General features: G+C 46.6%; 5 non-coding genes across 5 annotated transcripts; 3 read left to right on the forward strand and 2 right to left on the reverse strand.

Moving 5' to 3' along the window:
• Window positions 1–9,373: 9,373 nt before the first annotated feature.
• Window positions 9,374–9,445, forward strand: TRNAC-GCA (transfer RNA cysteine (anticodon GCA)). The gene has a single exon. It is a non-coding gene; the product is annotated as a tRNA-Cys (tRNA).
• A 3,186-nt stretch (window positions 9,446–12,631) lies between these two features.
• On the reverse strand, window positions 12,632–12,704 carry TRNAT-UGU (transfer RNA threonine (anticodon UGU)). Its single transcript has one exon. It is a non-coding gene; the product is annotated as a tRNA-Thr (tRNA).
• Window positions 12,705–13,508: 804 nt separating this feature from the next.
• Window positions 13,509–13,580, reverse strand: TRNAE-CUC (transfer RNA glutamic acid (anticodon CUC)). Its single transcript has one exon. It is a non-coding gene; the product is annotated as a tRNA-Glu (tRNA).
• Window positions 13,581–14,444: 864 nt separating this feature from the next.
• TRNAY-GUA (transfer RNA tyrosine (anticodon GUA)) lies at window positions 14,445–14,530 on the forward strand. Its single transcript is given in 2 exon segments — window positions 14,445–14,481; window positions 14,495–14,530. It is a non-coding gene; the product is annotated as a tRNA-Tyr (tRNA).
• Window positions 14,531–15,022: 492 nt separating this feature from the next.
• On the forward strand, window positions 15,023–15,094 carry TRNAD-GUC (transfer RNA aspartic acid (anticodon GUC)). Its single transcript has one exon. It is a non-coding gene; the product is annotated as a tRNA-Asp (tRNA).
• The last annotated feature ends 2,568 nt before the right edge of the window (window positions 15,095–17,662 follow it).

The following is a 17,662-nucleotide window of genomic DNA, read 5'->3' on the forward strand; positions in this document are numbered from 1 at the left end:
GGTCGGACTTTGTAAGACTGGCCAAGTCTTTGTCTGCCCCTGCTAAAGTTTGTCATTCTCATCTTCCGCCTCCTGACACGGACGATACCTCTTCATCGTCATCTTCAGGTCCCTCTGGTCCCCCTCCTGCTAAGAAATCCAGAAAAGAACATTTTGTTGACGCCTCTTCCCATCCACCGGTCTTGACCTTTGAGCCTACAGATATCATACACCCTAATTCCAAAGTTTGGTGCCCTGCTCCAGAGGTCGCGGATTATATCCAAGCCCTTATCCGTGACTCTTTCGATCAGGAGGTGCGTTCTCGGTTACGCTCCGAGTGCCCTCTTCCGGAGTTGGCGGATAAATTGGCTGACACCCCGGAGGTTGACCCCACGATTTTGACCTACCTTAAAAAATTTAATAAAGATCTGAAAAAGGGGATTGACCGTTCCTGGCGCCTGTGCCAGGACAAGTTGCTGGATCTTTTTGGTCCCCTGACGAAAATCCTGGATCTGGGGTATCAAGCCCAAGGGGAGGCGTCTGGCATTGACCCCGATGTACTTATTGGTTGGGCCCAACGGGCTATCTGTCTTCTGGGGAACGCAAACTGTGCCCTTTCAACGGAACGTAGGCGTTCCATCTTGCTGAAAATGGATCCACGCTTGTCTGAGCTTGCTACGTCCGAGTCCGGTGCTCTGGCTCAAGGTCTACTATTTGGTCAGCCATTTTTGAAGGAGCTGACAAAATTTGTGGCGACCTTTAGTGGCCTCGACAAGGCACAATCTTCCTTGCGCAGGGCGTTCCGCCCGGTTTTTGCCAAGGGCGGACGATCTGGGGGACGTTCGTTCGGCCGAGGTTCTGGTCAACAACGTGGCCAACAGTCCCACCAGGGTGGAGGCGGACAGCGTCAGCAGCATCAACAGTCCTATTCCGGGTCTAAGACGACCTTCTACCCCTCCCGTAAAGGTCGAGGACAAGGCAACAAGGGAGGCTACGGTGGAAGCCAAGGAGGACGACAAGATTACTCCGCTACAGGTGAGCTTGATTCCTTACGACAGTGTTGTTTTGGGGGGCAGGGTTCAGTGTTTTCTAAAGAATTGGCGCTCGATCTCCAACGATGCTTGGATATTGCAAACAGTTCAGGGGTACCACATCGAGTTCTACCACCCACCCCTTCAGGGTCCCGTCCCTTCTCCCCTTGTTTTTTCCCAACGAGATCGAGAGGTGATATCCAAGGAGATCGATTCTCTTCTTCTCAAGGGGGCCATTGTGCGGACGACCCTACATCCACAGGGGTTCGTCAGCAATGTGTTTCTGGTGGAGAAGAAAGGGGGAGGGTCTCGTCTTGTACTCAACCTCAAGGAATTCAACAACGGGGTGGTCTATCGCCACTTCAAGATGGAGGGCATCCATCTTCTCAGGGATCTTCTTCGCAAGGGCGACTGGATGGTTCGCCTGGATTTGAAGGACGCTTACTTGTCCATTCCCATCTTTCCGCCTCATCGCCGTTTTCTGCAGTTCCAATGGTCGGGGAATGGTTCGAGTACACGGTTCTCCCGTTCGGTCTCTCGTCCGCCCCATGGTGCTTCACGAAGCTCCTGCGACCAGTCATGGAATCACTGCGTGCACGGAGGGTGCGACTGATAGTGTATCTGGACGACATTCTTTTGATGGCTCAGTGCCCGCTGCAACTACGTTCCCATTTATCTTGGACAATCGATCTACTTCAGTCTCTCGGATTTCTAGTGAATCCGCAGAAGTCTCATTTGCAACCCACTCAATCAATAGAGTTTCTGGGTTTCCTTGTGGACTCAGTCTCTTGCCAACTTCTTTTACCTGCCCAGAAAGTCAGGTCTATCAAGAGGGAGTTGAAGTCACTGTTGTCTGCACCGAACGTATCGTTGCGGTCGATCGCTCGGGTTGTCGGGCTATTCGCCTCTTCCATTCAGGCGATCTTTCCGGGTCCCCTGCATTATCGGGCTCTGCAACGTCTCAAAATCTGACACTTGCAGAAGGGTCTTCGGTATTCCGACCTTGTTCCTCTGTCCCAGGATGCGAAATCAGAAATGATGTGGTGGCTCCATCACATGGAAGCCTGGAACGGGAAAGCCCTGTTCGGCTCAACTCCGGACTTGGTTTTGGAATCGGATGCGAGCCTGTGGGGATGGGGAGCCCGTTGCGGGGACTTGACGACGGGCGGCCGTTGGTCTCAAGACGAATTAGCCCTTCACATCAACTGCCTGGAACTTCTGGCGGGATCATTTGCGATCCGCAGCCTTGCTCCACAGGCCACCAGCTGTTGCATTTTGCTCCGCATGGACAACATCTCAGCGGTGCGATATGGGAACAAACTGGGGGGGACTCGGTCGAAATTGTTAGCGGAGATTGCGAAGGATTTCTGGCATTTCTGCCTTCAGAGGAAGATCACTCTTATTGCAGAGTATCTCCCAGGTCGCCAGAATCAAGTGGCCGACTGGAATTCTCGCCATCTGCTGGACTTCAGCGACTGGCGCCTTCACCCTCGGGTCTTTCGATCCCTGTCTCGCCTTTGGGGTCGCCCTTGGATCGATCTCTTCGCCTCTCGCCTCAATACTCACCTGCCCAGGTTTTACAGCTGGCGTCCGGATCCGGAGGCTCTGGCCACGGATGCCTTTCTGCAGACTTGGCCTCCTCAGCTTTGCTATGCATTTCCCCCGTTCGCGATGATTCCGCGAGTCTTGGCCAGAACGAAACAGTTTCTATCGGAGATCATTCTGATCACTCCTCTTTGGAGAGCTCAAGCGTGGTTTCCGGACCTTCTGGAAATGAGTTGCTCGACTCCATTCCTGCTTCCAACGAAGTGGAACTTGCTGTTGGATCCTCTGCTCCATCCACACCCTCTAATTCTGTCGGGCCAGCTCCGTCTGGTGGCGTGGCGTCTTTCGGGGAACGCTGGAAAGTCCCTGGCTTATCTGGAGACGCTGAGAGATTTATCAATGAAGCTTGGGCCCCCAACACGCGCAAGCGTTATACGTCCGCTTGGCGTCGGTGGTGTGATTGGTGTTCTGAACGGAATCTGGATCCCGCTTCAGCAGATGTCTCTCTAGTGGTTAATTTTCTTGCTTCCATCGCTTCTGCTGGTTCTGCTTACAGGACTTTCAATTCTTTTCGCTCCGCTCTCTCTGCTGGCCATGATTTGGTCGACGGGAAGCCTGTTGGGGAGCATCCTCTCATCTCTACATTGCTGCGTGGTGTTCGGATGGCTAAACCGCCATGTCCGAAATATGTCGCTCTATGGGATGTCTCCATTGTGTTACGTTTTCTGGAAGCTTGGCCTCCCAACGCTTCTCTGTCTCGTAAGCAGTTGTCTGCGAAATTGACAATGCTTTTATGCTTAGTATCTTGTAAGCGTGTTTCGGATGTCCGCGCGTTGGATCTCGCGGGTCGTTCTTTTTCCCCAGAAGGCGTTACTTTTACGGTTTCCAGGCGTACCAAGACTAATCTGTCTACTGTCACTTACCCGGCGTTTCCTCACAATCCGCAATTGTGTGTGGTTCGCTGCATAAAATATTATGAGGTGAGTACTGCTCCTTTTCGTCAGGATATGGCTGGACAGTTGTTGATTGCTTTGCAAAAGCCTTTTAAGCCTGTGGCGCCAGCTACTCTGGCTCGTTGGGTGCGCTGGCTTATGTCTGAGGCAGGAATTGATGTCTCCATTTTTGGCGCTCATTCCGCGAGGGGTGCCATGGCCTCTAAGGCTTTTCATGTTGGTGTAAGTTTGCAAGACATTGTGAAGACAGCTGATTGGCCTTCTGATACTGTGTTTAAGACATTTTACTTCAAACCCATTGTTGATATTGCCTCTGTTGTGGTGGACCAGCTTTGAACAAGCATAATCTGAGCCTCCTGTCCTGCCATAGAATTAAAAATTTGCAAACATTCGTAACAAGAATTTTCAATTCTATTAAGGACACGGAGGCGAAGATTATCCCACCCATTTGTATTCTACTGCATTGTTTATGTTGCATTTTTGCTTTACTATGATCTGCATTGTTTCTTGCATTGATCTTTTCCCCACCCTATGTGATGCTACCTTCCAAGGTTTTGGGGATATGTGTTACGGCTCTGTTTTTCTTTCAGGTTCGGACCAGAAGTGATCCTTCATCTTGGTCTCTCCTGCACTGTTTTCCGCGCCTTGGAGCCTGGATTTGCTGTGTTTCCTGATGCACCTTCTGCGCTTTTGGATGGTTGCCTGTTTTCCTGTTGGACTTCTTTGCGGTTCTGCCTTCGGACTTTCCTTCAGGATGGTCGGCGGTACTTTCTTCAATGACTTTGACTGTTTATAGTTCCTGGACAAAGAAAGAGGAAGTGTTGTCCTCTATGGTGACTTATATAGCATGTAGTCTTTATGGTTGCCTAAGGGCTCATGGGAGTTGTAGTTTACTGTTTTCTTTACTATGTTCCTATTGGCTGCTGTTGGTAGTAAAGAAATCGAGAAAGCATAATCTTCGCCTCCGTGTCCTTAATAGAATTGAAAATTCTTGTCACGAATGTTTGCAAATTTTTAATTATCCCTGATCAGGGCAATGCAGTGTTTGATGATGGAACGTTGTTAATGTCAGAAAGAGCACTCCAATAGGTAATCATGGGACAGCCTTGTTCGTTCACGTTTATTTCACTGGACTTATTTTACAGTGTCAGAGCCCTTCACAATAGGACCAGAACTGATCATGGGACTGGAGCACTATAAATGAACACAGTACATTAGCAAACGCCAAGTTACTTGAAGCAACGTGACTACCTTCAGCAAACAATACAAGTGGTAGCAATCGGTGCATTACAGGAGGAAAAAGTAACATGTGTGAATGTCATGCAAGTGTACAAAGTACAAGTAGAAGTAAAATACTGCAATACATGGCAGACACTCAAACACAAGAACTAATGTTACGCAGGCAATGGTGGCACTTGTGCAAGTACTGGAAGCAAACACAATGTAAGAGTTAGCAAACAGTGTGTTACAAGAGGAAAGTGGCGTGTGCATTTTACAATAGAGTACCAAGCTCAAGTAGAAGGATAATACTGCAATATAGGGCAGACTCTCAAACCACAAGAACACACTGGAAAGACACTTCCATAGTCAAGGAGAATAGAATTCTCTAAAATATAAGGTAGTCCTTCAGGTAATAGAATGGGCATGAATTAAATTTGGAAGTGTCTTTGAAGGAGGAGAACTTTGAGGTCAGTTTTGAAGGCCTGGGAGGAGGAGGTGTTTCTGAGGAGAATAGTAAGGAGATGAGTAAAGAAGTGACTCTAAATCACACACCCCTAAGTGCAAGGGTCATTAGCAGACTTGGCATGTAGATATTTGACTTAGTTTCAAGACACTACACTGACCCTGGATCGCCCGTAAGATAACCCAACATGTTGGCATAATGTTTATGCAAATAAAGCTGCAACAACTTTCTCCAACAAAAAACATTGTGTGGTGTCTGTTATTTGGGAAGTTGTCGTGAGCAGGTTGGGGTCTGGGCCGATGTTGGCACTATTGATACATGCGCATTTGCCACCATTGTCTCACGTTACGTAACGTTTGTTCCTGTGCTGGAGTATCTGCCATTTAGTTCGGTATTATACCTCTACTTGTATTTTGTACGCTTTTGTAACATACACACACACGTCACTTTCCCTCTTATTTTAATTTATTTTATTTTAATTTCTTATATAGCGCTGGAATCAATCCCGTAAGGGTATCTCCGCGCTTTGCCAGCCATAGGATCATCAGGTAGTGTGACACAAGAGGTTAAGAGGACAGAAAAGCTTCTTGATAAAGAAGGGTCTTTAATGTCTTTCTAAAAGACAGGTGGTTGGTGGTCATTCTTACATCGGTGGGGAGCTTGTTCCATAAGGCAGGTCCAACCGAGGAGAAAGCACGGTCTCCTTGTCTGGATTTCTTTGTAGCAGGGGGTTTTAGAAGGGCTTGATTGCTTGAGCGGAGAGACCTGCTAGGCTGGTACAGCTCAAGGGATTGTGACAGGTATTTAGGACTTGCTCCATATAGGCACTTGTGGACCGTACAGCATATCTTAAAGTTGATGCGCTGCCGTATGGGGAGCCAATGTAATTCTTCCAACAAGGGCCTAGAGGGAGTCCTGGCCGGTACACTCATGACCAATCTCGCTGCTGTGTTCTGGACTACCTGCAAACGACCTACTGCATCTGCATTTGCTAATGTCAGCAGGCCGTTGCAGTAGTCCAGGCGGCTGGTGACCAAGGCCTGTACAAGTGTCTTCCTATAGGTGGCAGGGAGATACGGGAAGACACGTCTGAGAAGGCCGATAGTATGGAAACACAACCCTGCGATGTAATTGGTGTGTTCCTTTAAGGTCAACTTTTGGTCCAACTTCACCCCTAGATTCTTAACATGAGGTTTGGATGTGGGTACTGGGCCCAGATCTATTGGCCACCAGTCTGGGGACCAGAGGAGACTCGCCTTGCCAAAGAGCATGACTTCTGTTTTTCCCACGTTACATTGGAGGCAATTCACAGCCATCCAATGTGACATTGCCCTCATACCCTCAGCAAAGTTCTCCTTGACTTTGGGGCCAAGGGAGCTGAAAGGGTAGAGGAGCTGGGTGTCATCAGCGTAGGAAACCGGTATGAACCCATATTTCCGCACAATCTCAGCAAGGGGGGCCACATTTACATTAAACAATGTAGGGCTAAGGCATGAGCCCTGTGGCACCCCCTTCGTGAGCACCCTTGAGATGGTACGAAAGGGGCCCAAGCTGATAGATTGTGATCTCCCGGAGAGGAAACTCTCCAACCATGAAAACGCTAAGCCTCCAATTCCTACTCCCTGCAAACGGCTGAGAAGGATGTTATGGGACACGGTATCAAAGGCTGCGGACAGGTCCAACAGCACCAGGATCATGGAACCGCCTCTATCCTGTGACATTTTGATCTTATCTGTCACAGAAAGAAGGGCCGATTCAGTGCTGTGGTTGGGCCTGAACCCAGATTGAGATTGGTCCAGGCCCCCTGTCGCCTCGATAAAGCTGGAGAGGATGGTGTTAACGTGTTTCTCTGCCAGTTTGCTGATGAAAGGGAGGAGAGAAATTGGGCGGAGGTTGGAGAGTTCTGACCAGGGCAAGGTGGAATTTTTGCGTATAGGGTTCACTACCGCTTCCTTCCAGGATTGTGGGAGTTGTCCCTCGGCAAAGGAGAGGTTCAGCAATTTCTGAATAGAGGGTCCTAATATCTCGTTCAGAGGGGAGATTAGTTTGGCGGGTATCAGATCAGTAGGAGAGCCGGTCTTCATTTGGTTGATAAGTGCAGTCAGATCTTTGATGGTTATTTCAGGGATTACATGAAGGGTTTTCCCAGAAGTCACCATTGGGGAGATTTCAGGGGCCTCGGTATCCAAGGGACCTGAGACTGCGATAATTTTCTTGTATATCCCTTCTATTTTATCCTCGAAGAACTGAGATATTTCATTACAAAGATCTTGAGTGAAAGTATCTGGGCTCTCACACACCACAGGATTAGTGAAGGTCTGAATGATTTTAAATAGTTCTCTTGTAGAGTTGCCCGCCTCTGCAATTTGGGAGGTGAGGCTTATTTTTCTTGCTTTTTTAATATTTTTATAGTACGTGGTCATAGCCTCCAAGTATCGATTCTTATCTTCCCCATTGCCTGTCCGTCTCCAAAGTTTCTCCAACTTTCTACATCCCTGCTTTTCTATTTTAAGGGCCTCAGTGTACCATGCTTCCCTTTTAGCTATGGTAGATTTTTTTACATTTTTCTGAGGAGCCAGGGTGTCAATGGCTGCCGTCAGTGTGGAGTTAAACTTTGAGAGAGCAGTATCGATGTTATCTGAGTTTGAGAATATAGGCTGTTTCCAGGTTTGTGTGAACCTGGCAGGAGTAACTTTATGCCATGATCTACGTTTAGTGGACTGTGTGGCAGGGTGATTTGTGGGATTAGGTAAATGTAACAAGGAGAAATCTACCATTTTATGGTCAGACCAATAAATGTGCTTAGGAGGGTGACAGTGAACATTGGGATGGGTAGTAAAAATCAGATCCAGGGTGTGACCACCTGAATGAGTAGGTCCACTATTTCGGAGATGCAGACCTAGAAGAGCAAGATCTGTCAAAAATACATTCGTATCAAGGTGATCAGCAATGTCAGTGTGAAAATTAAAACCTCCAAGAAAAATAAAGTTTTTGTTAGCTTTCATGTAGGGGGCTAACAGTTCAGTAAGGGCAAGGGAGAACCCAGCGTTGGGTCCAGGTGGCCGATAGACTAATGCTCCTTTCCAATGTACCTTGGGGCTGATTTTTAGATGAAAAATTATTACTTCCATGGTAGGTAGCATCACTTGTTCTAAAACTCTAATATTTAATGCATCTCTATATATTATGGCAGTCCCGCCTCCTACCTTCTCAGGGCGGTCTTGACGAAGGATTTTATATCCCATAGGTATCCCTAAGGTGATAGTGGGGATAGTATGGGGTTTCAGCCATGTTTCTGTCAGGAAACATATCTCAGGCTGAATGCTGTGAATAGTGTCCCATAATTGCATATGATGTTTAGGGAGTGATCTAACATTTAACAGAAAGCTTTTCCAGCCTCCCTGGGTGTCTATACTGTCTCTGGGCTGTCCAACAATGATGTTGGAGTGAGTAGCTTGGAATCCGCATTTAATGCAGGAAAGGGGACCCTCGGGACATATTGGCGTTCTATTAGTGCAACTATGTTTCCCCTGGGGTTGTAGCGCCAGAAGAGCATGAGGTGAGTACCTGATACAAAGGGCGAACATAGAGCAGTCCATAGTAACAAGGGGCAGAGTACTTGGTCCCTGGCCCCGTCCTGTCGCGGACGGGCGCAGACGGGCCACTCTTTGGCTAGTCTTCGGCGTTGTCTTCGGCTCTCCTGCGCGCGATCTTGTATTTTGTTTGCTCTTGAAACATGCACAATTGTCACTATTGCCTTATGTAAAGTAACGTTTACTTTTGTAACATGCTGACTTGTAATTTTTCCTCATGTTTCACTACTGTTCCTATTGTGAAGCGCTCTGACACCTTCGGGTAAAGTCTGCGCTATATAAAAACACTTAAAATAAAAATAAAATATGATAAAGAAACCTCAGACCCCCATGGCCAGAACTCATCGCGCCTCCCCTGGAGGATTGGGGGGAACATACAACCCTCACCACATTCCCTTCCGCCATTTTAGCGGCTTACTAGGCGCTCCCACACGTAGAAATATAACAAAGTCCATTTCACAGAAGGCAGTGTGCACGCACACAAAACTGGAACATTGAGTTCGTGGCGCGCCTTGAAATAACATCTGTAGGACTCATCAGGAACACGAAACAGGCGTTTAATATTTTACATTTCTAACATACCCAGCTGGGGATATAGCTCAGTGGTAGAGCATTTGACTGCAGATCAAGAGGTCCCCGGTTCAAATCCGGGTGTCCCCTAGTTTTACAAAATATTCTTCTTTTTTCTGCAAAACATTATTTTCAATACAAATTCCTTGCTTTCAAAAGGGACATTTTGTAATAACTTAGCCTATTTTTCAATGCACGTTTAACAGGAACGAGAGGGAGATTCAAACTTTTAACATTTGTGACTCTGTTTTAAGATTAAATGCGCCTGTTTTCTGCATTGCTTCTTTTCCACACTGGTTTCATTAATGAGAACCCGTAACATGTATGGAAAGGTGAAAGGGTGCCTCACTCTGGAAAGGTTTTGCCATGCGCCTTTTCACTACCGTATATACTGGATCCGAGGGACACGAGGGCAGCAGGTGCAGGTTTCATTCTGGAGTGAGACCCCCCCTCCAAGGTGATCAGAAGCGACACCCGAAAGCGTCAAACAAGCACCAGTCGAAGTACATTAAAAACAGTTTGGTAACTGTCATCCTAAGTGGAATGGGGGCGGGGCAGTGATTTGAGGGGGGCATGTGGGTGGGGGAGGCAAAGGTGTGTCTAAAAAGAAAACAGAATTCTAAAGACATTAGTTTATTTCTGAATAGAACATTATAGGTTCCTTCCTGCCTGTGCGAAGGATGTAGTAGACTCAGATGAAACAGTTTCAACATTTATGTACAAATGTACCTGTAGTTCTTCCTCTTCCTCTCTAGGAAGTTATACAATTTTAGGTAAAGCATGCCTAGGAAATATTTGTAAAGTCATTGTCAGGAGATCGTCATCCTATAGTCACTATCCAATGGAGAGGCTTGTAGAGAGTTGTAAGAGAAACATTTCATCAGAGATAAAGAAACACTGTACTATACAAATGAACTGTGGGGAAGTGTTTGTCGGCTCGTTCACAAGATTGGTGACCTGACCCTGCCTTTGTGGTATGCTGAATGCTGTGCTGATTCCTGATTCCTCTGGCTGGCCTCTCCTGCTGGAATCCTAAGACACTCTTCCTAAAGACTTAGTGGCAGATTTACAAGCCTCTTACGCCACTTTTGCGTCACTTTTCCCATGTTAAAAATGACGCAAAAGTGGCGCAAGGGCCTTGTAAATCTGCCCCTTAGCACATCATCGGCTGGTGACGCTGCTCGTGCTATACCATGCGGCTGTGGGGGGGGTTAGCCTTTACAACGAATTGCACAGCTGTGCATTAGTATTAGAATTATCTATGCAGATGTTTTCTCTCACTCTCTCTTTCTCTCCTCTATACCTGACGTTTTGATGATTTCGAGCATTCAAGATGTTATGCCTGTTGTGGAATTAACCTGTGACATTGAGAACTAAGCGAGGATAATTTACTCTGAACTCGTGATTTACCATCATATTTTGAATAACATCGATAAAAAATATTGAGAAAAAGAACAGCGTTTGCCTTTATTCATGAGTTATGAGTTATTTGACATATTACGGTTGTTTATTGATGTATAGGTTAGTCTTTCACTACAGGTCCTCGTGGGAGAGCAGCTCTCCGACTTTCATTACTTAGTCCCTTTTAGCTCTACCAAAGATCCTTCGGAGGACCTTAGATACTGCTCACCGAATAATAAAGATTTATGGGCCCGTCGTTGGAGTTACGTTTCCGTTATTGTACTTGGTGTGGGACATCAGATAATAAAAAAAAACACTGCTTCCGCTGCATCAGGTGCCTTGACGCTTTTTGGTAGATGTGCAATATATAAATGTGTTTTTATTTCTTTTAATTTCAAACACATTCAATTTGGAATAACCAGGGATCTTCCCCTGCTGGGATTGAACATTGGTAAAAGGCCTCTGGTTCAGGTTACATGCAAGTGCAGTCTGCTGCTCCAAATGATGCTGATGAGGCAGGAGGCACTGGGCTCAATGTACGAGGGATAACCAAAATAAACCCTGGGTAACATCAGGCCATTTGGATCAAAGATTCCTACCTCTGCCTGAATGCATGGAAGGCTGTAATATTCTGAGTTGTAGACACAGCATTCATCGGCCAGCGGAGTTGGTAAATTGTCACACTCCCTCCCCTGCTGTGATACATCTCAGAGTATGGCACAGTGCTATCATTTGGCAATCCAATCACAGTCCATGTTAAATATGTAACTATATAGTTGACTCCTGTCCAGTTTCGCAGGGACAGTCCCGGCAACTTGTATTGCAGAAACTGTTCATAATTATCACACACAGGTACGCAAACAAGAACTTTCTATCTGCTGCAGCCCTGTGCTGAAAGTGTCCTGGGAATCTTTTTTCAAATGTTGGAAACTATGTAACTCCCCATCTCATGTTCTAGGACAGACCTGCCTCGGCTCCTTGAAAGATGCTGCAAGGGGTTGATCAGGGGTTTGGTGGGGTCCAGACTGGATTACTGGAACATTGTCTCTGCAGGAGCCTCAAAGAAAGAGAGGCTGAAACTCAGGAAATGCTACTGTGTGACAATTGGTATCAAAGGCCTCCACAGCCTCCCCGGGGCTCGTGTGACTGGGGCAGACTTCGTGATACCACAGGGGATGATGGACGGAGCGTTGAAGCAAATCAGAAACTCACCCCCAGTCAACTGATCTGGGTTTAATCCATCATCATTCTTTAGCTCACTCCACCACCCCAGTTCAGACATGGCCATATGCAAATCAGTCTGACCCTGTGCCTCGTGGGAACAGTCCAGCCCGAACTGCCAACCATGTCTTCCCTGGACCGGAAACAAGCATCCTGGAACCGGTTTCTGGCTAATCAGCCGTCATCAGCCAGGATAGCTTGACTCCAGTGGCAAAGTGAGCAAGGGACTCACGTCTGGGCACACCCTGCCAACTTAGGGCGAACAAAGCGATACCAAAGGGATTGATGGACGGCAAACTTCTCTGCACCATCTTTAATGCCCGGGTGTGCCACAGCCCTGGACAATGTTCTGCCCCTGTCAGGGAATTGCGCGCTGACAACTAACAAGACGCTCAACTTTACAAACCTGCACAGACAGTTCACATTCAATCACAAGAATCATGACGTCAGAGCATCCGTCTCCAGGGAACCCAGCTCTGTCCAGATGGACCCGGAAGGGAATATTTGTTTCACGTTGTTCATTCATTGCAATGGAAGAACTACTTTGTTCTAAAGTCACTCACTTGGAAGTTTAATGTTGGAGGCAAAATGCATTTTTTTTGGTTAGAATATTTAAGTGATTAAAAGCTTTTTATTCGAATTTAAAAAATGTTAAGGCTCCAGCGAGATTTAAACTCTCGACTCCTGGTTTACAAGACCAGTGCTCTAACCCCTGAGCTATGGAGCCCAATATGGCATCAGTTTGCAACGTATATTTCCTTAATAGTAAGAAGATGTTCTCCTGGAGTGACGTTAGGTGGACGTCAGATCAGCTGCAAAAGAGAATGAATGGAAAGTGTAAGCTTCCTCTCTTCAAAGACTAGTCCTTCCCGTGCAGTGTAATTCAGAAACAGGCTCCACTGAATATCATTAAGCAAACAGCATATGCAGCAGTTTTAAAACAAACTGTGACCAGTCTGGGCTCAATGGCCACTGTCCTCGGAATATAAATATTCCAGTTCATGTTTTCCCATTATTTGCTGGAGTAAACATAGCCCAGACTTCATAACCTATCAGAGGGAGTAGTTTAAAAAAATAAAGTAACAATTTTAGCCTTCACAGACGTGCATCAGAGAATCAATAGCTTGAACTGTAAATGTCCCCACTTGTACAGGTATAAACACACCTCCTCACCTCGAAGTCACCCCTGGTTTTATGAACTCCTAACTCTTGTTCAGAGAAAACACGGAAACAATGTGTCAAGGATCACACGGTTCATGGCATTGACGAGAGATCAATCAAAAAACTACAAAAGTATCCGTGGTCAGTGGCTGCACACAACAGACAGTCGGCCTGGAAAGGACGCCTTTCGGCTGGAAGTATAAAGTATAATCGAATGTTCTGTTAAATAAAACAAAAACACCTGTAGAAGGTGTTTTTTTTTATATGTCAAGCACTTGTCTGCCTCGTGACGCTACACCTACATTATTGTATAACTCAGCATATGTTTTAAAAAATAAAGAATGAATTTAAGCGTGAGGAAAAATTGAAGTTCCCTGACCGGGAATCGAACCCGGGCCGCGGCGGTGAGAGCGCCGAATCCTGACCACTAGACCACCAGGGAGCATGGCATAGCACTACAGTAACATTAGATACCTGCAGACTAATACAGATTTTATCCGTTTTGCCGTCTAAACCACAGAGTTATATCAACACTCAGCACCCGAGCAGCCCCTGCCCAGTACAGAAGGAACAGCGGGAGTAAACACAGCGGCGCGCGGATGCTGCGCTCAGATACCCGAGCAGAAGCCAGTGCCGTCCATCAGGGGGACATGTGAATAGAAATATCCGAGAGTCGCGGGTGTTTCAACAGATCACACATGTGAAAGAAGAATGCACGAATAACCAAAGCACCCCCCCCCCCCAGTAATCAGGGCTCTCGTCCTTTTATTACAATTCACATCTCATGAAAGAAAAGTGCGCGCTTTTTACCGTCACTTTAAAGCTCATTTCTGTCTCGAATCTTTTTATTTATTATGAAGATTATGCATTTGTTACATCAAAATCAGCGCCATGAAGACAAACTACAGCGAGAGCGCTAGGAGGCTGAAATACACAGTGAAAGTGGGGGCGCATGAATGGACATAAAAGAAACACTGCAAGGCACCGACCGTGAGGGACATGAGCCTCTTCCGGGAGTGGGGGGGGGGCGAGGGGCCAAGGGGGGCCGAGCCCGGGACTCCTGCAGCTCAGAGCGGCTCCTTCCAGCAGAAACTGAATGGAAGAAGGGCTGGTTTCTTCAGCCCTTTGAGGGTGCGAGGGGGAGGCGGGGAGGCGGCGGCTGCTGTGGAAAGGAAAGTCTCCGTTCTAGGGTTTGTGTCTTTATCAAGCCTTGGAGTCGGTGTTTACAAGCAGAATGCGAGCTAGATATCTGGGCTCCGCGCCCACTCATTATGCCATATAGCGCCTTGACAGCTCATCGGCAGAGCCTTCGATAGTTCAGTTGGTAGAGCGGAGGACTGTAGTGGAGTGACTGTCATCCTTAGGTCGCTGGTTCAAATCCGGCTCGAAGGATTTTTACAAACTCTTCTTTTTTTCCCTCTGATTCACAATGGAAAGCGCCTCTTTCTCGGACCCTCACACGCCGGGGCTTTTCCTGCCTCCCCTCTTCACCTTTACAGCCCAGCTCTCTCCTCCGGCGGGGGCGAGGGGGGTGGTGTCTCCCGCCCCCCCAGCCCCCGCTGCAATGCCCCCTCATCAGACAGAGCCAGGGGCCCCTGAGCTGAAGAGCCAGTCCGGGGCCCCGTCTGAAGCAGCCCTGGGAGCTGGTTGTGGTGACTCTGGCATCAGGGGATGCTGCTGAGAGCGTCTGCTAGGAGGCGAGAGGGTCGTTGTGAGGTGTGAGGGAGGAGTGTGTTTGTGTGTGTATCGTGGGAGAGAGTGTGTGTGTCTGTTGAGCTTGTATTGGTGTCAAAGAGCTGGGAAAACAGAAACATCAGTCATAGACAGGACAAGGCAGCTTGAAGCCTCGTTAAGGAGCTGCTAAGCACTCACTTGTGTATCGGATCCTCGTTAGTATAGTGGTCAGTATCCCCGCCTGTCACGCGGGAGACCGGGGTTCAATTCCCCGACGGGGAGGTGTTATTTTTATTTTTAAAGTCAGCCTATATTTTTAAAGTATGACGATTCTACCTCTATTTTAAATGTCATCTACAATGTGATACGCCTGCTATTGTGTACTGGCGCTTTTCATTAATTACATAATCTCCTATAGGTAAAAGATTTACTGATGCAATCTCATAACTCTTCAAATCAATCACGGGCGATTTTTAAGTCGCACACTTTTTGGGAAGCATTTCTGCCTTTTCATGCTCAGCTTCTGTGTACTTTATTGAAAAAAGAAATGCGCACGAAGGGCTATTATTGACATCAAAATCAAAGGGCTGCATGATATATAAAATGCATTTATGCCACTGTTTTTTTCCACGCTACATAAATGAAATGATGGATCGGGCTCTGAATGAGGAATTGTTTTATATGACGGCGAAGCGGCTTCTTTCTTTATTTAAGTGTACTGTTTACAACATATAGGCTCATCGTGAAAGTTAAAGGTCCGCTGGCCTCTAAGTGCACTCCCCACCAGCCTCCTCAGAGATCTTATGTTGCCTGGGTCCAGCACGAGCACCAAATTCTCTATGGGTTTATTTTAATCGCATCTAAACAGACTTTTTGAGAATTTCTAAATTACAAATTTTTTATTACATCCATTTTTTCCGTTACTTGACTTGCCACCTGTTAATAAAACGTGTCGTTTTCAGGGACAGACACAAAGCACTGATAGAAAAGTTAATGCTGGTCGTCAAAGCTTATTCTTCATAACAGATGAATGGAAGAAGCATTGGCAAATGCAGGTGACCTGTTTCTTTTGATTTTTGGGCTTTGCCTAGAGAAACGCCTCATTGATGGGCACTTCATTGAACATCAGGGAACCATGGAGATGTGTAGAGCAAGGCAGAAACAATCCCCCCTGAGCAAGCATAGTAACAGCAGCAGTAAGCGTGCACAGGGTGAGAACCTGTAAAAAAGTGTCCATGCAGGCAGCCCTGGAACTATCCAAGGGGGAGAACTATTGCAAAGGTTAAGGGTTGTTATTCCCCATTTTCATGTGTCTGAGAAGTGCCTGTGGATTGGTAAAAACTTAGCTTGTTTCTTTTCAGCCCCTTTGAGGGGGGTGTTGTTTGGAAATAAAATTCTCCATTGTGGACTTTGCAACTTTATAAAGCCCTTGAGTTAGTGTTTAGAAACAGAAAGCTGCCTAGATGGACTGGCTCCCGGCCCGCTTCTCATGCCATATACCGCCTTGTCAATGAATTCAATCCCCACCTTCGAAAGCTCAGTTGGTAGAGCAGAGGACTGTAGTGGAGTGATTGACATCCTTAAGTCGCTGGTTCAAATCTGTCTCGAAGGACTTCTGTGGATGTGGGGGGTGTCTACTAGGGTGAGATCGGCGGAGTTGAGGTTCCTTTTGGGTATGTGGAAGGAGACTCTCTCGTTGGGGTATTTGGGTCCAATGTTGTGGAGGGATTTGTAAAACACACAAGATGATGGATGGAATGTTGCACAATGGCAAAATATTCACCCCCAGCAGTGGCGGCTGGTGACATTTGTACGTGGTGAGGCGGAAAATGCATTTCATAGAGCACCGTAGTGAGCGAGCCCGAACAAGCAAATTCGAATATTGCCAACTTGAAGAAAGTCAAAAGCAAACACAGAACAGCACTGCGCCAAAAACGCAGCTATAGATATTGATGACAAGTTAATCCAAGAGTGTGGTCTCTTCCTAACATTGCTTCAGACCCATATGTAATGGTTGGCAATACTTTGGCACATATAACTTTTATCATTGGGTCTAATGTTGTATTTCCGGTTTTTGTGTGAAATGCTTTTATCAGCAGTTTCTGTGGGAAAAATGTTTCACGACTTTCAATGACAACGCCCAGATACTTGTTTTTTGAGTTACTCTTTAAACTAGTGTGCAATTTATACTCCAAGCTCCTCTTTTTTATTTTAAAAACACATTCTTCTCATTATCATGACTTTAGATGTATCTATGTTTATGCACATTAAAGAGCCAAGCAACGTTATGCCAACAACAAGGCTTGTTGAAAAGAGTGGCCGGCGCTGTGATTGTGCACTTTAAAGGGCGACGAGCAACGTTAACATGAGCATTTTGTTAACGTTGCTCGGCGCTTTCTAAAGTGCACAATCAAAGCGCCGGCCATTAATATACTGGTTTCACTGAGCTCAGTGAAAGTTCTTCCTAGTGCTTTGCCGGAGTGCTCACCTCCTCTACTCCGCCTCGGGGTAGCTGGACTGTGTCCAGACTGTTCCGGGACTTTAGAGACAGTTTTTGAGCGAACAATCATGGTTTAAAAGCCGGAAACGGTACCGCAGTCACTTGGTAGGCTGGAGCGGGACAGTGCAAAAGCGTTAGGAGGAAACTTTTCAGTCTTGTGATCACTCCATTATTGTGAGCAGTTAACTCGGATGACAAACGTCTCACACGAGGTATGGTTTTTTTCCTGCAGGGAAGCGAAGTGCAAGCATTTAGGTTTTTTTAAGGTACAGGAGATACCTTTGCGTTATTATTGTGGAAAATGCATCTTGTGCATTTTAATGTATGCTTGACAGAATGAGTGATTTGAC

The sequence above is a fragment of the Lissotriton vulgaris genome, chromosome 1_1 (genome assembly GCF_964263255.1).
Source record: "Lissotriton vulgaris chromosome 1_1, aLisVul1.2, whole genome shotgun sequence".
In the NCBI taxonomy this organism is placed as follows: domain Eukaryota; kingdom Metazoa; phylum Chordata; class Amphibia; order Caudata; family Salamandridae; genus Lissotriton; species Lissotriton vulgaris.